Below are 24,057 nucleotides of genomic sequence, written 5' to 3' on the forward strand. Positions count from 1 at the left end.
TGGCAAGAGAGGGTAACAGAGGGCAAATGGGAGGGGGCAGAAATGATCAAAGTATGTTTATGAATATGCCACAGTGAAACCTATAATAATATGTAATCAATATGCACTAATTAAAAAAAAAGAACTTGGCTCCACTGCCTACATGCTGGGTGACTCTAAGAAGTTAATATATTCTCTGATTCTCAGTTTCCTTATCTTTAAAATGGGAATGAGAATTCCCACCATCACTCCAAATGGTTTTGGCCTTTCTTCCTTCCTTCTCTCCCTTATTTATTTATCTATTTTTTTGGTGCTAGGAATTGAACCCAGGGGCGCTTAACCACTGCACCACATCCCCAGCCCATTTCTAAATTTTATTTAGAGACAGGGCCTCGCTAAGTTGCTGAGGCTGAATTTGAGCTCATGATCCTCCTGCTTCAGCCTCCGGAGCTGCTGGGGATACAGGCATGCACCACCCTGCCAGGCCCTCCTTTCTTTCTTCCTCTCGTTGAACAGACAAGTACTTGTTCTGCCACACAGCGAGATCCCCAGCCCCCAGCCCTGTTCTGAATGTTAAATGGGATCACGCAGGAAACCACCTTGCCTATGGCAGCCACTTCCAAACACCAGTGACCTTGCCCTGCACACCACATTCCTTCCCCACTAGGAAGTTCTTCCTCACCTGTGGGAGGGAAGGTGCAGGTGCAGCTCCTGACCCCCAGAGCTTCCTAGATGGTGGATAATGCATAAATACAATGAATGAACAACTGAATAAATCCTCCTTCTAAAACATCAGTAAACTTGCAGGCTGGTCTTTCAGTTAAACCCAGGAGATACTGAAACTTAAGAACATTCATCTTATAATTAAGCATTTAAACATGATGAATGTTACAGTGTCACACAGCCATCACCTCTATCTAATTCCAGAATATTTTCATCACTACAAAATAAACCTCATGTCCATTAAGCATTTTCTCCCCATCCCCACTCCCAATAGCCACTGGCAGCCATCAATCATTATTCTGTTTCTTTGAGTTTATTTATTCTGAGAATTTCATATAAATGGAACCATACAATATATAATCTTTTGTGTCTACCTTATTTCACTTAGCTTAATGTTTTCAGTAGTCTAGGCTAGAACTTCATTCCTTTTTAAGGCTACATAATGTTCCATTGCATGTGTACATTGCAACCTGTTCATCCATTCATCTGTTGATGAACATTGGGGCAGTTTCCTCCTGTAGTAATTGTGAATGTTGATGCTGAGAAGGGGTATACATATCTGTCTTTGAATCCTGTTTTCATTTCTTTCATGTATCATCCAGGAGTGGAATCACTGGGTTATATGGTAATTCTGTGTAACCTTCTGAAGAATGGTGGAATTGTTTCCACAGCCACAGAAGTATTTTATATTCCCAAAAATAAAGTACAAGGGTAGCAAGCCTCCATATTCTCCTCAACACTTGATTCATTCTTTCCTTCCTTCCTTCCTTCCTTCCTTCCTTCCTTCCTTCCTTTCTTTCTTTCTTTCTTTCTTTCTTTCTTTCTTCTTTCCAGTCATCTTAGTAGGTATGAGGTGGCATTGCACTATATTTTTATTTGCACTTATCTAATGACTGATGTAAGCATCTTCACATGCACTTGTTGACCCTTTATGTATTATTTTTGAAGAATGGCTATGTGAGAGTTTTACACATTTTTTAATTGTACTGCTTTTTTGTTGAATTGTGAGAGTTTATTATATATTGTGGTTACTAGAAATTTATCAGAGAGATAGATGATTTACAAATATTTTCCCTATCCTGTAGATAATCTATCTGTCTATGGGTAATATATCCTTCAAGGTACAAAGATTTTTTTAATTTTTTTCTTTCATTGCTTCTATTTTTGGTATCCTGAAGCTTTTGGTTTTTTTAATGACAAGATCTTAATACATCAGAGGAAAATTAGGTTCTTTCCAGAAGGTAATCTGTACCTTAAAATCTAAAGACATGAGTTAGAGATGAGCTTACTTCAATACAATTAAACAAGATTAATTTATATTTGTATTAATAATTAAACAAGATTAATTTGTATTTGTATATTAATTTGTATTCTCTGAATCATAAATATTTAAAAACTCATATAGAGTAGAAAGGATAGCATCTTTGGATTATTGCTTTTATAATCAGCCTCAGGAGGGCTTATGAACTTCGTGGAAAATGAGTATATTTCAACATTTTTCTGTTTCTCTATGAAGTAATTTTGGTAACTACTGCATTTCCCTTTATAAATCATGACTATTCCAAATTGTAACTTTTCTCTAAGTTTGTATGCCTGTAATTTATCCAATGCCATACAATCAACTAAATAGCTCTTAAATTTATCTCTACGTCAGTGCATTGTTTAGAAATCATATAAAGAAAAAAAAAAACAGGCACAGTTCATTTCCTGGGGCCTGGTTGTTATCATAGGGTACTGAAATGTTTAACTGGTGTAGTAGATTTAAAGGCAAAATTCCAGTCAACAGAGAGAAGCCATAGCTGGCCTGCCTTCTTCCAAATATACTGAACTAAATTCTGTTTTGTTACACATGTGCAAATTAAATGAGCATTTGAAAAATGAACTTGTACAGCTGATGCTTTTCAATAATAGTGCCAAGAACACACAGTGGGCCAAATACAATCTATTCATTCATTCGTTCATTCATTCATTCATTCATTCATTCCAGTACTAGGTAGAAACCAGGGGCTCTTTTGCCAACAAGCTACACCTCCAGCCTTTTTGTTTTGAGACAAGGTCTTCTAAATTGCTGAGGCTGGCCTGGAGCATGCAATCCCAATGCCTCAGCCTCCTGAATCATTGGGATTACAGACATGTGCCACTGCGCACAGCAGGACAGTCTCTTTAACAAATGGTGCTGAAAAAAACTCTATCTCCACATGCAAAGAATCAAACTAGATCCTTATCTCTCACCAGTCACAAAATCAACTCAAAATGGATTAAAGACTTAAATGTAAAATCTGAAACTATGAAACTACTAGAAGACAGTATGCTTCATGACATTAGTGTGCACAAAGATGTTTTTGGATAAGCCCTCAAGTGTGTAGGTAACAAAGGGGCTGAGGGTATATAGCTCAGTGGTAAAGCACAGGTTTAGCACATGCAAGGCCCTGGGTTCAATCCCCAGCACCACAATGATAAATAAATAAATAAATGGTTCCAAAAGTATAGGCAACAAAAACCAAAGAGGACAAATGGAGTGACATCAAACCAAAAAGTTCTTGCACACCAAAGGGAACAATAGTAAAGAGACATCCTACAGAATGGGAGAAAATATTTGTAAAACTATGCATCTGACAAGGAGTTAGTATCTGGAACACAGAGGGAAGCTGAAAAACTCAGTAGAGGAAATAATAATCTGATTTAAAAATGGTCAAAAGACATTTCTCAAAAGATGACATGAGTAGGGTATGGTGGTACACACCTGTAACTCCAGCTACTCTGGAGGCTGAGGTAGGAGGATCTCAAGTTTGAGGCTCACCTGGAAACTTAAGGAGACCCTGTCTCAAAGTTTAAAATTGAGAAGGATGTAGCTCAGGGCGGGTAGAGCACCCCTGGTTTCAACCCTCAGTACAGAAAATAATAATAACCACAATATCCAGCAGGCGTCTGAAAAAGACTCAACATTAGTAACCATTCAGGAAAACCAAATCTAAACACAATAACTATCACTGGACCTCAGAATGGCTATTATCAATAAGACAGGAAGTAACAGATGCTAATGAGGCTATAGAGAAGTAGAGAGAGGGAAACTCTTACACACTGTTGATATAGATGGAAATTATACAGCCATTTTGGAAAACAGAATGAAAGTTTCTCAAACATGAAAGTTTCTCAAAAAATTAAAAATAGAACTACCATATGAGCCAGCAGTCCTACTGCTGGGCATATATCCAAAGGAAATGAAATCAGTATGTTGAAAAGAGATCTGCACTTCCATGATTATTGCAGCATTATTCACAGAAGCCAAGACATGGAATCAACCTAAGTGGTCATCAGTGGATAACTGGAAAAAGAAAATCATATATACATATACATACATAAATATATGTATGTATGTCTGTATATAACAATACACACACACATACAATGGAATACTATTCAGCTATAAAAATAGAATGAAATCCTGACATTTGCCATAAAGTTAAAGTTAAATAGGAGGAATAAATATTCTGTTGTTCTGTTGCACAGAAGGGTGACTATAATTAACAACCGTGTATTGTATATTTCAGAATGGCTAGAAGAGAGGATTTTGAACATTCTCACCACAAAAAAAGAAAAAATAATAAATATTTAAGGTGATGGATATGCGATTATCCTGATTTGACTGCTACACAATGTATATCTATATCAAACTATCACACCACACCCCTATAAGTATATACTATAATTGTGGCAATCAAAATGAAATTAAAAATTTAAAAGAATACTTAGCTCCAATCTGCCCAGCAAGAGAGGTCAGAATTCTCGAGCCTGGTTCTCCAGGTTGTCTGGGCATCTGGCCAACCAAGTCCAAATCTGGTCACGTGATGATGTGCAGTCAGGCCCCACCCAGACTCCTGGAAATGAAGGGGCCTACTGAGGGGTGGGGCCTACTGAGGGGTGGGGCCTACTGAGGGGTGGGGCCTACTGAGGGGTGGGGCCTACTGAGGGGTGGGGCCTACTGAGGGGTGGGGCCTACTGAAGGATGAGGCTGTGGCTACTTCACTCTGAAAGAACTACCCAGGTGCTCTTCCTGCCGCTGATCAGGAAAGCCTCCCCCTGAACATGCAGTGAGACCCTGAAGGCCCTGGTGAAGTCCTGGCCTATCCCTGCCTCCCTCGCGAGGCCTAATGATGGTGCCTTAGCTGACAGCCTTCCAAGCTGAGCTGGGTGGGCTTGATGCTCTGCTTGCCAAGAAGGTTCGCCCCAGGAGGTGCTGGATCTATGAAATGTTCATCAGAACTTCTGGATTCTATGATCCGGAGCCAGGGCCATTTGATGCTCACCAAAGTCCCATAAGGGGCATACAACAGAAGACTGTCCGAGGATCGGGGTGAAGCAGGTGTTAGTAGAACTTTAAGGAAGAACCTTGGATAAATTCCTCACCTGCCCCTTTCTGTGGGTCAAGCAGAGAAAAATTTACTACACCTGTGCTGTAAGCGCTGAGATTTTCACAATGCCCCTCCAAAATACCAGGAAGGTCCCAAAAGGGGTGGACCTGCATGGTAGGGAGGAGGTAGAAATGAGGTGCATCTGGGAACTTTCCAAGCTGGCAAAATTTGCTCCTTACCTACAGACTCCTTCTTTCCCACATCTATACTTCTGCCTGCATTTCCCCAGGGAAGGAGAAGCAGTTGGTTCCCCACTTATTTCTCAGTTCCTCAAGAGGGACTTCCTCCAGGAAGAAGGCCTCATATGAACTCTGTCTCCTTCCTTGAAAGCCATCCATAGGAAATGCTCAGATGCCTGAAGACCCCTTGAAGACCATATCCATAACCTACCGTCTGCTTCCAGAATCTGACTTGAAGCCTGTGTCCCTAGGGTCAAGGACCAGTTTAGCTCAAGACAGACCGGTTTAAACCCAGAATCCTGTCAAGTTCTGCCAGAGAAAGCCTTGGCCACCCTCCAGACCCTGACCTTAAAAGTCTGTGAGATCATGGACTCCTGGCTCTGTGTCACCCTGCCTGCCCAGAGTGGTGACTCCCAGAGCAGGGCTTCAGCCTCTGTGGGAACCATATCTCCAAGGCTTCCTGAAGAACACCCTGCACTATACTGTCAGGGGTTCTGCTCAGGCCTGAGTCAATGAGATACTACATACTTAAGGAAGCCCAGACAGTTCTACTCTGTAATGTCCCCTCCCCTCACTGTGGCAGTCAGACACTTCCTGACATAGAGCCCAGGCAATGCCAATCTCAGATGCCTGACTTGTTGGGTGCATCTATCAGAAGCTTTCTTCTGGGTACTTGGAAACTGAAATCTAGGACATTGATGCTTCATGAAGGGAACTCAGAGCCCATAGTTTCAGACACCTGCTCCGTGAAAATGGGAAAAGCAAATATGTCGCAGGTGGGCAAGACTGGATGGGGAGACGTTGGCTTGGAGAGTCGAGAAGCTTCAGTGACATGTGTCCTATAGTTATAATTAGGAATCTGAATTTCAGAGCAGGATTCAAGCTTGAGAGGTACATGAGGGTGTTACCCACGCAAAGATGGTTGTTAAAGAAACATCAGAAATAGCCAGACACTGAGGCGCACGCCTGTAATCTTAGCTACTTGAGAGGCTAAGGCAAGTTCGAGGTCAACTTAGATAGTTTAGGGAAACCCTGTCTCAAAATGAAAAATTAAAAGGACTGGGGACGTAGCTCAGTGGTAGCGTGCCTCTGGGTTCAATCCAAAGAAATGAAAGAAAGAAAAACATTAGAAATCTAGAACCTCAATGTAAAGAAGAAGAAGAAGAAAAAGAGGCATTGGCCTTTCTATTTAGTGCTCCTTACTCCCAACTCCCAACTTCAGAATGAAACACAATATCTTAAGCAAACACAGGCCCAAGAGGCTGGTCATTGGATCCCATTGTCCCCTGGCACCGCAGCCCCGCCCCTTTGGCTTGTGCTGACAAGCTGTTTATATTTTCCTAAGGGCCACCCTTTAACTCCGCAGCCTGATGACTATAATGGGCCCAATTGTCTGAGGGCTGCAGGGAGCAGAGTCCCCATTTGGAGGAAGCTGGGGCCAGTGTCTGATGCACCAATGGCCGTTATGGATGGCAGGTAAGGAGGCTTCAAGGGGTCTGAGGATACTTTTCTGCACTGGCTGGTTAGTCCCGGGCACGGGAAGAGACAATCTGTGATTGAGCTGCCAGCTTTTTCCTGGTTTTTATTTCTTGCCTGCTAACGACTGAAGGAAAAGACCAACCAGTTCCCTGGGATTTGCTGACAAAGCTCATAGTGAGCCCTGCCAACCCAGGCAAGAAAAGAGCCAGGAAGCCAAAAAATTGGGGGAGAGATGCAGGCGGATTTGAGACACTCAAGCAGCATGGATGTGGCGAAGCAGAAGGCCATTCATTTCTGGTTGATGTTGTGGGACTCAAACGCTGTTTTCTAGCTGAGCTGTTCACAGTCGGCTTAGCTCTACCATGATGGGGTTCCCATAAGCCAGCTGTCAGTGGCTGTAACTCACTCCCTTTTGAAAAGCCTAATATCTGGGCTGGGGATGTGGCTCAAGCGGTAGCGCGCTCGCCTGGCATGCGTGCGGCCCGGGTTCGATCCTCAACACCACATACAAACAAAGATGTTGTGTCCGCCGAAAACTAAAAAAAAAAATAAATATTAAAAAAATTAAAAAAAAAGAAAAGAAAAAGCCTAATATCTGCTAGTATTATCAGGGGGCATAGTGCTCTGGTCTGTCATAAATAGCTCCATTCAGAAATGTGGGGACGGTTTTATTCCAGCAGGCTGCTGTAAAGTTTTATGGCACCATAAAAGTGCTCAAAGGGTAGTAGGGCCATTGTAGTGGGGCCTTAGATTGAAGGAACTGACCCAGGCAAACAAAGCAGTTTGTCCTTGACTACCCAAGGGAGAAGGCTGGGAGCCAGAGGACACTGTGGGAGGTGGGGGTGAAACCTGAGCCGGGCCTCTGACCCAGGTAGCTTTCTGGTTTGTGTAGGAATGATGAGGGCAGAACCCCGTTCAGGTCTGAGATCTGGTGTCTGGTGCCTGATGTCGTCATCTTGGATGGCCCATTTAGCCCTAAGATGCCTGTCCCAGCACGGAAGGACAAATGCATGGCAAGTGAAGGGTTGTGTTGCCAGAAGGGGCAGGAGGGGGGAATAGCTGAAGTCCTGGGAAGGGCTTTAGAAGTTCCTGCCTCCTGCTGAACTGAAGACTCCTCCCAGGCAGCTTTGATCAGAGAATTGTGCCCTTGCTTTTCTGATGAGCCTCGTGGTGTAAAGTCAATGAACTCAGGTCTGTGTTTGATAAGGGGAAGAGGCTGAGCCCCACGGAGGTAACACATCTAGGGCTTTTAAAGATCTCCCTGCCTCTCCCGATGCCCACAGTTTCTACCTACTGTCTAGATGCATCATGTTTACAGCCACCATGCTTTTGTGGCTCCTGAAGAATTTACAGCAGAATGCAAAGCCTGTTTTTCAAATAAAGTTGACCCAAATTGTTAGAAATACTGAGATGCTGCAAGAAATCAAACACTGTTCTGAACTGGGTGGGCGAGGCAAACTCTACTTCTGAAGGTTCCCAGGACCCCCTCCTGGCTGCCAACCTGGCTAGCAGGCCACCTAGCCTCCAGGCCACCTGCGTTTATCCCCTAGAGCAGCGCTCCCCCTTGCCCTGATAGGAGGAGCTCGGGGTCACCGTTTACGCGACTGGCTAATTTTAAAATTGGGGCGGGCAAAGGGAAGGGCTATAGTTAAAATGGCTACAACTGGATCTTGCCAATTAAGGCTAAATATTCCATTCTAAAAATGGACCACTGAGCTTTCTGTTTCTCACAAAAGCCACATGGAGATTTGAGCCATTGTATGAAAACAGGAGACAGGTCCCAAGTGGGGCCAAAGGCTCCTGTGAATGGCTCTTCAGGTGAGGTGCCCCATGCGCTGGTCTCCTAAAGGAACAGAGCTGCTGACTCTGACCGTGAACTTGGATTCTCTGGAGTCAGGTGGAGGTGTAGAAGGGAGAGGACAGGTGTCCATCACCCATCTCCCAGGTCCACTGGAGACCTCACTAATCCACCCCGCCATCCCAGAGGCCAGGTGCAAGCCCCAGGTTGACCTACGGGCTGTAAATCAGCGGTTCCCATGACCACTGGGGTGTGTGTGTGTGTGTGTGTGTGTGTGCGCGCGCGCGCGAGCGATAGTTAGCCACGTGTTTTTGTCTAACTTTGTTCTATGAACTGAAGGTTCCCAGGACCCCTCCTCGGGTTCACAGAACTCAGGGAAACACTGAATCGTGTTCACTGGTTTAGCCTAAAAGGTATCACAGAGGAGGAGATGCTTAGGGCAAGGAGTGGGGGAAGGGCGGAGGGGCCTCCGTGGCCTCTTCGGTGTCCCTGGACCTCCACGTGTTGAGCGAACACCGTCCCTTTGGGTTTTTATAGAAACTTCTTAACATAGGCATGATTGGTTGAATCACCGCCCTTGGCGACTCAGTCCATCTCCAGTCCCTCTCTGCCCTCTGGAGGTGGGGGTCGGCTGTGCAGTGGGGGTTGGGGCTGCAAGTTCCAACCCTCTAACCTCACTGTTTCCTTCCCCTGACAAGCCTCCTGAGGCTCCCTCCTGAGCCCTGGGCCCAGAGCCCCAGCCATTAGTCAGCCATCTCATTAACATTCAAAGATAATTTATCACTTTGAAGGTTCCAAAGGTTTTAGAAACTGTGTGCAAGGAAACAGGGGAGAGACCAAATTTGCATTTCTTATTATGTAATAAGCTACAATATCACATCGTTCTAATGACTAGCTGTGTACCTTTGTGCAAATTACTTCTCTGTGCTCTGGTTCCTTTATCTGTGAAATGAGGCAAATCCTAGGAAGGACCCCTTGAGGGGAAGTGTTGGGGGCTCAGCCCTGTCACACAGGTGGGAGGTGACCCATGAGGGAACACAGGAGACTGCAGCTGAAGAACACACATTAAGAGCAAGAGCTTTGATTCTGACACACTTGGGCTTGAGCATTACCTTATATGTTTTACTGGTGGAATATTAGGCAAGTGACCTTGTCTCCCAAATTTTACTCTCCTTGGCTAAATAACAAAGATGCAAATCTATTTCCTGGGCCATTGTGAGACTTAAATGTGATAAAGAGCATAAGTCCTTTATACAGCGCTCAGCACTCTGCAATACAGAGTAAATGCCAATTCATTTATTATGGCTACTGTCACCGGAAGAGGTCAGAGGACTTCCTGGAGACAGGGAGCTCAACTCAGGACAAGTGGGGTCTTTGGCAGATGTTGCAGAAATGAATTTAAGGATGTGTCAATCACAAAGGCACAGAGATTTATTAAGGAAAACACTGGAGGGAGAATACAGGCAGCTGGAGAGTGGGGCACTTTTGGGATTCTCAGACTGTTCAAGATTAAAGGAAGGGGTGTTGAGGGGTGGGCATGGAGGTATATAGAGGTGACATCAGTCTGGTGATCACAGATGGTTTGTAGTATCTGCTGTTCTCAGGATCTTTAGCCTGATATGGTCAGTAGATAACGTCGGAAAGTCCCCTAAATTACACATTTCTTAAAATGTGTACTCTCTCTGCCTAATCTACTCATTGCAAAGGCACAAAGTAATTTTCATAAATGGTCAAATATTCAGCAACTCTAAGATTTATAGATGTCTCAGAAATTTGAGAGTGACAGGCCTGAAAAGGCACGCAGAACTTCAGATGAAAATTATATTTTCTTACCAGGCACCGTGGTGCACCCCATCTAAATAAAAAAATATTTGTTGGATGAACGATTTAGAGACAAATGTGTGAAAGGTAAGGAAAAGAAGGCGTGTCGGGGCTTATCTTTAACCTATTAAGTGCCTACAGCCTTACTACTGGCTCAAAAGATTTTGAAGGAATAAGTAAAGAACAGATCAGAGCCAGGGCAGTGGTGCACACCTGTAATCCCTGCAGTTTGGGAGGCTGAGGCAGGAGGATTGCAAGTTCAAAGCCAGCCTCAGCAAAAGCAGGGCACTAAGCAACTCAGTGAGACTCTGTCTCTAAATAAAATACAAAAACAGCCTGGGGATGTGGTCAGTGGTTAAGGCCCCTGTGTTTAATCCCTGATACCAAATATATATACACATACACACACCCACACACACACACACATATTTTTCTTACCCCTCCTTTTGTTTTTTTTTTTTTCTACCTATCTTTTTATTTCTTCTACCCAATCTCACTGTCACCACTCAGTGACAGTCCTAAATACTGACCATCTTTGCTAAATATCACTCTGGCTTATTTTTGACTTCGGGAGAGAGGGCTGTAGGAGAATGCAGTATCCTAGAAAGAGCAGGGGCTGGTCTCTGGCAAGTTGGAGGCCCGGTCCCTGCTCCACCGCTGGCCAATGGGTGGCTCTGGATGAATATGTCCGGCTGGGCCACCAGTTTGTGATTTGTCCATAAGGCAATATCTTCAAATTTATTCCTAATTCCTAGTCTATGACCCTAGACCTAACAAATTTCCCTCCCAGGGATTCACAAGTATGAGGATGGTTTGAAATCACCCTTGAGCTCATTGTTGTTCATGCTTATCTCTGTTGAAGGTTCACTTAAGAATAATAGATGAGGGACTGGAGGTGACATAGCATTGACCTACATGCACGAGGCCCTGGATTCCATCCCCAGCACTGAAAAAAAAAAAAAATCTGATGTGCAATATGAAAACTATGCGCTTTTTTTGACACAACACTTTTATTTTATTTATTTTTATCCAGTGCTGAGAATCAAATCCTCATGCAGGGCAAGCGCTCTACCATTGAGCTACAACCCTAGCCCAAAACAATGCTTCCGATTTTCTCAGGAGGTAATTCTTTTGAGTTGGTTACTTTGTACCATAAGCAAATACTTGTCTATCTAAAGTTTGTGTTTATCTAAAAGTTTCACGGTATGTTTTATGAGAAGTACAATGTTCCATGGCTGTGCCAAGACCTGAACCCGGAGCACACGGAGCTGGACGCAAATCTCAGGTCTCCAGGCGTCTAGTGGCTAATAGTGAACTTCTCCAGTTCTCACCCTCTCCACTTCTCATTATCCTTTCTTTCTTTTTTTTTTTTTTCATTATCCTTTCTTGAAAATAGGTCTCATAGTACCGACATTATTGGGCCATTAAGAGGACTGAAAAGATAAAATTCATGGATGGCCCTCCATAGAGCGTGGCCCTTTCCCTCCTAGATAAACCTTCCCCCTTCTGACTGTAGTCTCCAGATGCTGCTGCAGAGAATTGTAACACAGAACATTTCAGTGTTCTCTAAGTTCAGAAGCACAGCCTGCAAGGCCAGATCTGGAATTGGGAGAGGGGCAGAGGGCAGAACTGAAACCATACCCACATCAAAGATGGAGAAGTGTCCTGTCGGAAGGTCCACTGTGAATTCTAAGATTAGACAAAAGTGGAATCATTTCTTCACCAGGCCCATTTTGTGGAAACCCCTGGGAAAACTGAGGCCCTGCAGCCCAGAGTCTAATGCAATGGGATCAAAAGAATGGTTGGAGCTAGACACAGTGGCACAGGCCTGTAATCCCAGCAGCTCAGGAGGCTGAGGCTGGAGGATTGCAAGTTCAAGGCCAGCCTCAGCAACGTAGTGAGACCATGTCTCAAAATAAAAAATTTTGAAAAAGGGTTAGGGATATGGCTCAATTGTTAGACACCTCTGGGTTCAAATCCCTGGTATAAAAAAAAAGAACAGAAAGAAAGAAAAGTGTTGGAAAGTCTCCCATAGATGTCTAAGGAGCAGAGAGACTGGTGACCTTTGTATTCCTGAGGCCTCCCTAAGTAGAGCGATGAAAGGAACACCGGTTTAGTTGACATTCAAGAATTTTCTGTTCTGCTTCAATTTTCAAGAAAGGTACATGCCACACCCTCCCTCACATCAATAAGCATGAGATTTGGTTTTCCAAGGATGGAGTTCTCACCGGGGGGGGCATTTCCTCCCTCCTATTTCTTCCTTCTTCCCAGAAGGGTAAACTGCAGTTTGGTGGGTTTGTGGTTGTGGATGGTGGAGGTAGTGGTGTTTGTTTGTTGTTGTTGTTTCCTCTCAGTGCTGGGGTGGGACCCAGGGCCTCCCACATGTTGTTAGGTGAGTGCTCTACCCACTGAGCCACATCCCCTTCTCTGAATGTAGAGCTTCAACTCAACTTTGAGGCTGTAGCCTGGCCTCAGAACCATGGATCATGAAAAGCCCCATGAAAAGCCCTCGTGTGCTTTCCAAAACAGTTTCAAATCTGCATCATTTTTCTGTGGCTCACTCAATTTTAAATGCTGTTGCCTTCCCTCCTTCTTTGGGGAATATGTTCAAAACCCTTCCTTCAGTGCAATACCTAAAACCACAGATAGTCCCTCCCACTATATAGTCCATGATTTTTTTCCTCTACATCCATACCTATGATAAAGTTTAATTTGCAAATTTGACACCGTAGGAGATGAACAACACTCACTAATAACAACGCAGAACAGTTATAACAATATATGGTAATGCAAGTTATTTAACACTTAGGAGTTATTTATTTCTGAAAATTTCCATTGAGTATTTTCAGACCATGGTCAACGCTGCAGATAACCGAAATGCCAGGAGTGAATCATGGTGAGGTGGCCTCTGCATGGGGCTTCAAGGCAAATATTGATGAGTAACCTCTGTCTGCTGCAAAAGTCTTGGGATGTCCCCAAGGTTGTCGCCCTCCACGGGTCCCTCAAAATGCTTCACAGGCTACTGGGCTCTGATTGCATTTCCATCCAAATCGTTTTGATATATCACTGACACTCGAGGTCCTCCATCGGGACCCAAGGATAAGAATGAAGACCCTCAGGATATATGATTCTTCACCTGTACTCTTCCCTGGATTGTTCTATCTCCTCAAGAGCATTTTTAACAAAAAAACAGGAGCAATTGGTGATTTCTTAGAAATAAGTTCCCTTCAATAGACCCTCAACTTGGATAGCTATTGTGTCCCTGGATGCTCCCTGTGTGCTGGGCCTACTGGGGACACAGCCTAAATACTCATTAATGCTGATCCATTGCCAAAAGAAAATGGAAAGACCCCTATAAGGCTGCAGTGACCTTAAGTCCCAGAAGCCATGTTGGATCTGTGACAAGGAAAGATAGTGACAAGACCTGAAAAAAGCAGCCCTCTCCCCACATTTAACTCAGGCAGAAAACCAAGGGGCACCACTGTCTGAGCTGTCACCAGACGGCTGGGAGGGGCAGGGTGGTGGGAGCCATGGCAGGTGGCCCAGGGCTTCCCCTGTCCAGGGCACTCGGGGACAGCTGGCCTCCAGTGTGAGTCCCCCATTTTCCCCAGTGGCCATGACTGCCACACAGCCTGGGGGTGTCTCAAGCTTCTGGGTGTGGCCTTGAGGGCAGGGTCCTTGAGGAGGGGAGTTTAGGTCAGTAGAACAGGGCTGGATGCACGAAGGGCTTGGTGACCACTGATCCTAATCCAGTCCAGGAATCAAGGTCACTGGGTCAGAGAAACCCGATACCTCTGGGTTCCCAAGGCGGCTGTGCGCCTGCTCTGGGAGAAGAGATCCACATCCCGCTATGGCCGCAGCCGCTGGAGGGCTTCAGGAGCCAGGTGGAGTAATAGGGAGGGGCTCTGGTTCTTTCCTTGGAAGTTGTTCTTGTACATCTGTCCCCCTAAATGGACGTGAAACTCTCTTCCCCTTTCCCTCCCCTATAGTGTATGAAAAACCCAAGGTCAGAAGCAGGTAGAACTGGCAAGGAAAAGAAAAGAGGTGGACACAGACAGATTAGCAAGCCATTTCGGCTCCTTTCTCTTGCTGGGTCTTGTTTGTTGCTATGGCGGCTGTTTTTGTTGTTGTTGTTGGTGGTGGGGGCTCTCTCTCTTTATCCCATTTCTTTCTTTATTTTTCTTTTAAATCAGTGCATTCTCATGCCGCCTGTGGAGCAGCTCTTTCTTGGTCCTTCACCTGGTCATTGTGCACACAACATCTAGGTCTATGTTTATATCTACCATTGCTTCTATTCATTCGAAGGGGAATTTGGGTTTTGTTTGGCTTCTTGTACAAGGGAATGTATTCCCTCAGTTGCTGACTGGGAGGTGTCCTATGTGATGGATCAGTCAGGCTTCAGAACTTCTGTTCTCAATGGAGACACTAACACTGGTTAACCCAAGACCTGTTTCAAGTTGTGTCAGTCAGTTTTCCATGACTGTAACAAATGCCTGCGATAAATCAATTTAAAAGAAGGAAAGGTTTGTTTTGGTTCACAATTTCAGAGGTTTCAGTCCATGGCCCCTTGGCCCTGTTGCTTTGGGCCTGTGGTAAGACAGTGCACCATGGCACAATGTGTGGTAGAGAAGTCTTTATCACATCAACCAAGAGAGACAAAGAGGGACTGGGGCCCAGTACCCCCTGCCAGGGTACACCCCCAATAGTCTAACTTCCTTCCTCCAGGCCCCACCTCCTAAAGGCTCCACCACCTGCCAGTGTTGCCACAGCTGGTACCAAGCCTTCAAAACACAGGCCTTAGGGACATTCCAGATCCAAAATACAGCACAAGTGCCTTCCATATATGAATGAGCCTGTTAACCCCTGACCTAGGTATTCTTCTTCTCCATTTTCAGATGAGAAAAGTGAGGCTCACAATGTTCAGAATATTGTAGGTACCAGGCCACACAGCAGTGACAGGCAGGCTAGTGTTTTGGCTGCAGCACCTGGTTTTGTAACCACAGTACGATTATTCCCAAGGTGTACTGTATTCTTCTGGAGGAATATGCAAGGAGTGTATGCACTCATTCTCCTATTTCTGGTCAGTTAGATTATTTCAAGAAAATTTCTTATTATACACAGTACAGTGATAAATGTTTTTTTGTCACAAGAGTAAATAATACTTAAGATTCGCTGGAGTGATGCCTATGACAACCACCATTCCAAGTTCTTTAGGCATTTTAATTAATCCCTGTAACTGCTGTACTATTATTATCATTTAATAGATGAGGAAACTGAGGTTCAGAGCAAATGTTCCAGTTTGCACAATTAGGAAGTGGAGAGCAGACCCAGAGCTGGTACTCTTAGGAGGCTGTCCAGACACACATCTGTCACCACACCTGACAGTGCTTCAGGAAACACTTTTTTTCTTCTTCTTCTTCTCCTCCTCCTCCTTCTTCCTCCTCCTCCTCTTCCTCCCCTTCTTCTTCTTCTTTTATTGATACCAGGGAATGAACCCAGGAGCACTTAACCACTGAGCCATATCCCCAGCCCTTTTTTTGTTTTTTATTTAGAGACAGGGTCACACTGAGTTACTCAGGGGCTCACTAAGTTGCTGAGGTTGGCTTTGAACCTGTGATCCTCCTGCCTCAGCCTCCTAAGCTGCTGGGATTACAGACCTGCACCACCACTCAGAAGATTTTGAAAGTGGAATTCCTAGACAATAAGATAAAAACATTTTTAAGTTTTTTTTTTTTTCTTTTCAGTCCTGGGGTCTGAATCAGGGCCTCATGAATGTTGGGCTCTAACAACTGAGCCACCCCAGTCCTTGAGGTTCTTGGTACATACCACTAAGTTTCTTAACAGTAACACTGGTTGGTTATGCTAATTTCTATTTCCATGTTCAACTGATTAAAGAACCATGAAGTTAGGCCACTGGTTAATGGAGATGCCCCTCTAAGCCCTGCACAATGTTTCCATGAAACTTCACCAGCATAGGGCTGGTGGGATAGCACAGAGATAGGGTACTTGCCCAGCATGCATGAGGCCCTAAAACCGCTAAAACAAAAACCTAACGCTTACAGAACACTTTTAACTGAATCCATCGCTCTTTAATATTTCTTAAACCAAGCCAAGTTTCCCTGTATTGTATTAAAAGGAAGAAATGCATGGGGTTGTTGTTAAACGGATAGCCGGGCCTCCCCTAGGGAAGTTCTGATTCAGTGATCTGGATTGAACCCGGAGGTACTTAACCACTGAGCCACATCCCCAGCCCTTTGAGATATATATATTCCCCCCCCCAAATTGAGTTAAGTGCAGGGTGGTACACACCTGTAGTCCCCCAAATTTTACTGTTGGGGAGTCCAGTTGAAGTCCAGGTCCTTGGTGTCCAAACAAAGAATTGAGCAAGATACACAGAAGTAACAAAGTACAGATTTATTGAAGGTGAAGATAGCACTCCATGAGGTTGAGGGGTGTGGGGAGGGAGGGAGAGAGGGGGGGAGGGAGGGAGAGAGGGAGGGAGGGAGGGAGAGAGGGAGGGAGGGAAGGAGGGAGAGAGAGAGAAAGGGAGAGTGACTCAGGGTCTCAATGTCTAGAAATTAAGGCCTTGTATCCTGAGCTATGGGGCATTCTCTTCCTTATGCGGACCTGATTGAAGACCTTACCCTATTTGCTCCCATTGGTTACTTTATTAGAATATTTTCCAATCCCCCTCCACCATTGGTTACTTTAGAAAACCTAATTAGAATATTGCCCACTTTACCCCCCATTGGTCATTTTCAAATTTGAACCTCAGCATGGAGTTTGTCATAGTGATAAGTCCCTGGTGGTGGGAGTTATCATGGTAATAGGATTTATTGTAAATAGGGACAGGACTCTTTCTCTTGTCCTCTAACAGCTTCTTTCTAATACCCTGTCTCTACCATCTGGATGTCCCTGAACTCCCAACTAACACAAATACTGTGGAGGCTCAGACCAGAGGCTCTCTTGAACAGAGGGAGATGCCCCATCTCCTAAAGGAAAAAAAAAAAATTCAGCCTACAGTGAGTTGAACCCAGGATGGGTTGACCTGAACCACTGTAGGGGGGACCTTGGCATAGCTCCTTCTCCCTCCACAAGTACCCCACCCACCCAGAGTCCTTGAAATTCAAGGATGATGAATCCAGACAAGCCCCTGACCTATTTGGAACTGAAATTGCATTTCCCCACAAAAACAGTGATGTTGATATGATGCCATTTTGCTAGAGTCCCAGTACATTTTGTGGCTTTTATGGGCAATCTGGGCAGTTACTAACATCAATAATATTATTTCCATGGAAAATATATCTAGCTCAAAGCTATACTTGAGAGAGGGCATGTAGGGGGCTGGGTGTCCTACTTCTTGGTCTGGGTGGTATTTGCTGTGCTGTGGTTTCTTTTTTTTTTTTTTTATTGGTTGTTCAAAACATTACAAAGCTCTTGACATATCATATTTCATGCATTAGATTCAAGTTGGTTATGAACTCCCAGTTTTACCCCAAATACAGATTGCAGAATCACATCGGTTACACACCCACATTTTTACATAATGCCCTATTAGTAACTGTTGTATTCTGCTACCTTTCCTATCCTCAACTATCCCCCCTCCCCTCCCCTCCCATCTTCTCTCTCTACCCCATCTACTGTAATTCATTTCTTTATGGTAACCCGCTGAGCTGTTATAGCCTTGGTACTTGTGACCTTTTCTGTTTGTAAGTTATGTTTATTTAAAGTTTTTCCCCCCCACTGTTGGTGTAACTCAGTGGTAGAATGCATGTGGAGCATGCAGTAATATAAGGAGCGACGGCCAGTGTCTCATGGGGGGGGGGGTTCTTCTTCCTGCCAAGGAGGATATAAACCACCTGAAAACTTAAAAGTCTAAAATAATTAGTGAAAAACAAAAGACAAAGAGTCAGAAATGTATTTACAAAAGTGGAGCCCCTGATAGATCCAGTCCACACAAAAGCTGGAACTAGACAAAGGAAAGATGGCTCCGGAGGTTTAATTAAGGGGGTACATCAAAGGCAGGGATAAGATTTTAAGGGCAGACTCTTGCTTCATGATGTCTTGCAGTCAGCAGGTTGATTGGCATCTTGTCAGGACACACCCATCTCAGGTGCTGTGTGGGACACGGCAGAGCAAGGTAGAAATTCACAATGTCCCTGGGCAGTTGACCAGAGAAAATATCCACTGATAATTCCCAGACACTGGTAATTCCTATCCACTAGGCTTGATGCGTGGTGGCCCACAGGCAGCTCATGGATGGCTCACAACACAGAAAAGCCCTGGGTTTAATCCCCAGCACCTCTCAAAAATGTTTAACAAAAACAACAACAGCTGGGTGCAGTGCCACACCCCTGTAATCCCAGTGGCTCAGGAGGCTGAGACAGGAGGATCTCAAATTCAAAGATAGTCTGAGCAACTAAGTGAGGCACTAAGCAACTCAGTGAGTCCTTGTCTCTAAATAAAATGCAAAAAAGAGCTGAGATGTGGCTCAGTGGTTAAGTGCACCTGGGTTCAAACCTCAATGCCCAAAACAACAATTCTATTGGCCAGGTGTATTGGACTACACCTGTAGTCCCAGCTATGCAGGAGACTTAAGCAGGAAGAACACAAGTTCAAGGCCAGCCTGGGCAACATAGTGAGGCCTTGTATCAAAATTTTAAAAAAGGGGGGGCTGGGGATGCAGCTCAGAGGTAGAATGTTCCTGGGTTCACTACCCTATACTGCAAAAATAAAATAAATAAACCTCTACATGTTGAAGAGAACCTTTTGGAAGTTAGAAAATCAATTAAAAATCAATTATGAAAAATAAGAACACGTTGGATAAGAGGAGATTTTGAGAGAAATACTTCCATGAGTCCTTTTTGTTTTGTTTTTTTCATTCACAATGCAAGAATTAACACCCCATAGTCCTAAGAAGTGCAGTTTTGGTTTTTGTTTGTTTAGTTGGTTGGTTGGTTGGTTGGTTTTTTTGTACTGGGGATTGAACCCAGGGGCGTTTAACCACTGAGCCACATCCCCAGTCCTTTTGTATATTTTATTTAGAAGACAGGGTTTTGCAAAGTTGCTTAGGGCCTCACTAAGTTGCTGAAGCTGGCTTTGAATTAGAGATCCTCCTGTCTCAGCCTCCTGAGCCACTAGGATTGCAGGTGTATACCAACACATCCAGCTAGAAGCACAGTTTTATAAAATACTTTGCCTGTTTTAATTGTTTTGTGTTGGTTTATTCAAGTTAGACTTTTTGGTTCAAAACTTCAAATTCCAGACACGCATAAAAAATAAGGAGATTTATGAGAGATTTTTTGGGAAGGAACTGAGAAAAGTAATCAAGTCCCCAGAAAGAGGTTTTTGTTGTCTTGTTTTATCTGAGGCAGGGTGTTGCTCAGACCCCTCTTCAACCCCTGGGCTCTGGTGGTCCTCCCTCCTCAGCCTCCAGAGAAGCTGGGACTGCAGGTCACACCAGTATCCCCGTGAGTTCTCTCCCTGTCTTGGCTTTCTAAAGTTCTGCCTTAGGACTTCATTTTGAAGAAGTTTATGGTTTTGCGATATGGCCTGAAGCTTCCATTGAGCAACATCTAGGGAGAGTCAGGAGCATCTATGGCTAATGGATTAGCCCAGGAAGATCAATACATCATCATTTCAAGAAAACATTACAGGAAACTCCGCTCTTCCTCTAATGGAATCCAGTAGTGTTTTCCTTGTCAGTTTCCCAACCGTTCTGAAATATCGTTAGTGCCTATGTTCCTGAACTGACTCCATAGTCAATCTAAAATTAATTGTTCCACTCCACCCCATTTCTTAGTGCCTGGGCCATAGTCATAATTTTTATGTTTTTATTCCTCTTCCACAGAGGGATTAAGGGGTTGCAGAATAAGTAGGCAGGTTTTATGCCCTTTGAGATGATGCAAAAGGAAACATGTTTCCCCAGGCTTCCTTTAGCCGGTACTCCCAAACATCCTAAAGATGAGAATCCTAGTTCATTTGTGCTGCTATAAAAAAAAAACACCCGAGTCTGGGTGATTTATAAATACACCCATGTGTCGTATGTGCTGTTTTGGTCAGTGATAAACCACATACACCATGGTGGTCCCATAAGATCATCATGGTGGCCAGCCATGGTGGTGCAAGCCTGCAATCCCAGAGGCTCCGTAGGCTGAAGCAGGAGGATCACAAATTCAAAGGCAGCCTCGGCAACTTAGTGAGGGTCTAGGCAACTTATTGAGACCCTGTCTCAAAATAAAACACAAAAGAGGGCTGGGGATGTGGTTCAGTGGTTAAACACCCCTGGGTTCAATCCCTGGCACCAAAAAAAAAAAAAAAATGATTATAGTGGAGCTGACATTCAGTGCCAACTGACATCAGAGCTGATGTAACATCATATCACTGTGCTTTACTCACGTGTTTGTGGTGATAATAGCTGGTGTCCACAAACGTATTGTGCTGCCAGTTGTATTAAAGTACAGCGATGTACAGTAGATTCTACTTGGTCATGATAATAAACTACTATGTGACTGGTTTATATATTTATTATACCAGGCTTGGTATCATTATTTGAGAGCATCTGCCTTCCACTTATAAAAAAGGTTTCAAGAAGGACCGTGTGCTGTGAATGCGGGCAGCAACCTCATTCATCTCAGGTTCATCGAGTCTTGATGGCATCATTTTCTCCTGTGCTTGATTTAATCTTGGTTCACCTTGGTTCCTAAGTGTACCACATCCTCTGCTGATGCTGCCTAGCAGAGGCCATGCGGTAGTCGCAGTAGGCTATGTCATCTGCGCGTGTGTGGGTGGACTCTAACGAGGTTTGGACAATGATGAAATCATCCAACAACACAGGTCTCAGAATGTGCTCTTGCCGCTAAGCAATGTATGACTGTAACAGAAAATCATTTCTCACCGTTGTGAAGGGCAGGAAGTCTGAGATCAAGGTGCAGGGAGGGACAGTACCTGGTGAGGGCTGCTCTCTGTTTCCAAGATGGTGCCTTGAACCCCGTGTCCTCCCGTGGCAGAAGAAACAGAGGGACAAAAGCTGGTTCCCCCGAGCCCTTGTATTAGGGCATTAATCCATCCATAGGGTGGAGTCCTCATGACCTACACACTCTTAATGCTTCTATCTCTTAATACAATCACATTTGCAATTAAATTTCAATATATGGGGCTGAAGATGTAGCTTTGTCATATAGCACTTGTGGCATGCGTGAGGCCCTGGGTTCAATCCCCAGTACGGCAAAAAAAAGATTTCAAATATGAGTTTGAGGACACACGATCAGACCATAGCAATGAGAATCTGTGAGTTCTTTATTTGAATTATTAATATTCCTTTGCTTAGACCGACTGTCTTCCATTTCTATGTAACATTATGACCACAATCAATACAACTAAAATTAAGCTTTGTTTTCTTTCAAAGTAGTGCTCTTTTTATTTAAAACTAATGTTTTGTTAAATGACATTATTTCATAAATTTATGGGTCCTTCAGTTTTCCATTACTGTAACAAATCCGTGAGATCCTCAAGGGTAGGGAATTTATTTTAGCTCACAGTTTTGGAGGTTTCAGTCCATGGTCGGTTGGCCCCTTTGGGCCTGAAGATGGAGCATCATGGTGGGAATGTGTAGCGGGGCAAACCTGCTGACCTCATGGCTGGGAAGTGAAAAGAGGAAGAGGAAGGGGTGGGGTCCCACCATCCCCTTCAATAGTGTGGCCCCTATGATCTAAGGACCTCCCAATAGGCCCCGCCTCCTAAGGGTTCCATCTCCTGCAGGTAGTGCAAATCTGGAGATCAAGCTTTTTAGCACTCGAGCCTTTGGGGGACATTTATCCTAACCATAGCAATTTATAAAACAATTTTGAATTGATACTAACTACATGACAGGAATCCAGATGTTAAGAAGACATAGGCTCCTCGAGGAGTAGGCAAAGTCACGAGATGAGTTGCATACACAAAAAGCCAGAGCACCCAGGGGCTGGAAGTGCTGTCAGTGAAACAGTGCGTCAAGGGCGGCCAGCTGAGCTTCAAAATCAAAGATGGGCAGCATGTGGACTGGGGACGATGAAGAAGAGGCCACACCAGGCTCAGAAGGGGCAGAGATCACAAAACCAAGGGAACACAGCTTAGGTAGATTTGAGGGAGCCACTGAATACCATGGAGTTTAATCTTAGCGCATAGAAGAAGTTAGGTTCTCAAACCAGCACCTAAAAGGAGCGTTTTAGTGACTCACAGTCCTGGGCAATCTGGATAATTATGTATGTTGGGCAAGTGTGGGATCGACAAGTCTCACACCACCAGGCTTTTTCTCCAGTGTGGCAACAGGTCATGGTTCCTTTGACTGTGCACCAAACTTCTCCTTTCCTACCTTCTCCAAGAAGCCTTTTCTACTACTAAAGAAAAAAGGTTGGGGCTAGGATGTGGTTTAATGGTAGAGCAATTTTTAGCATGAATGAGACTCTGGGGCTCCATCCCCGCACCTCAAAAACATAATTTTTTTAAAAATGTGATTTCTTCTTCCTTTGAATCCTCAAAATGGTTTTTAGTACCTCTTTTATGGAGAGGCTTAGAGTTAATTGTGTTTGTGTTGACCCTCGCCCCCATTAGTCATCCAACTGCTTATTATAGGAAAGGTACCTCGGTTCCCTTGGTGCCAGGGTGGTGGTGTGCGTAACCTGTGTGCTCAGTCAACACAGGCTGAATCTGTGGCTGTACAAATACAGGCTCTTTTCCAGCTATTTTATAAAGGCATCTTTCTGTTAATCCCTAATATAAAACTACAGATTGTTGTGTAGGTATAGGAGCAAGGAAGTGAGATTAAAAGTAGCCCACAAGCCAGGCTCAGTGGTGCACGCATGTAGTCCCAGCTCAGGAGGCTGAGGCAGGTGATCACAAGTTCAAAACCAGCCTCAGCAATTTAGCAAGGACCTAAGCAACTCAGTAAGATCCTATTTCTAAATTTTAAAAAAATTTAAAAAGGGCTAGAGATGCAGCTTAGTGGTTAAGTGCCCCTGGATTCAATCCCCAGTACCCATCCCCACCCCAAAAAAGTAGACTACAAAGAAGGAGTAGATCCAAGATACAAAGTGATGGTCACAAAGCCTAATCCACCTGAAAAACCTACCAGGAAAGGATTTCACTTTACACTTGTGATATTTCAAATAATACTATGTAGCTCCTTCCTGGGTCCTGAAGTCTTTATCTGGGATATCCTCCCTCTCTTCACCATTTCAGAAGCTCCTAAAAATTAGATCCCAAAGAAACTCCATCCTTCCAGTCACAAGTTGGACACTAGAGATTAGTCCCAAAATCCAATGTCAGGTCCTACTCCTTCAAATGAGACCATTGAGAGAAAAGTTGAGAATCAAGAACTCTCTTAAATATTATTTTAGGATAAAAAATTAAATTAAGGAGCCAGACAGAGCTGAGGCAGGAAAATCACTTGAGCCCGGGAGTTTTCAACTAGTCAGAGCAACATAGACCCCTATCTCAAGAAGTGGGGGAGAGGCCTGGAGTGTAGCTCAGTGGTAGAGCTATTGCCTAGTATGTATGAGGCTGTGTGTTCGATTCCCAGCACAGGAAGGAAGGATGAAAATAAAGCAAAGAAAAATAGCACAAGAGCAGTGTGAGGCGGCACATGCCTATAATTCTAGTGGCTGGGGAGGCTGAGGCAGGAGGATCA

The 24,057-nt window shown here is 44.2% G+C and overlaps 1 protein-coding gene across 3 annotated transcripts in view; it reads left to right on the forward strand.

Annotated features, from left to right (window-relative positions):
* Positions 1 to 24,057, forward strand: part of Trim2 (tripartite motif containing 2) — a 189,328-nt gene that overhangs the window by 47,753 nt on the left and 117,518 nt on the right. The window contains exon 1 of one of the 3 annotated variants that reach the window (XM_048813539.1): positions 6,653 to 6,769. The exons of the other annotated variants lie outside the window; for them this stretch is intronic. The gene's annotated coding sequence lies outside the window, so the exon portion shown is untranslated. Of the gene's footprint in view, positions 1 to 6,652; positions 6,770 to 24,057 lie in introns of those variants that run through there. 3 annotated transcript variants of the gene reach the window in all.

This window comes from Marmota marmota, unplaced genomic scaffold, assembly GCF_001458135.2.
Source record: "Marmota marmota marmota unplaced genomic scaffold, marMar, whole genome shotgun sequence".
NCBI classification, from domain to species: Eukaryota; Metazoa; Chordata; class Mammalia; order Rodentia; family Sciuridae; genus Marmota; species Marmota marmota.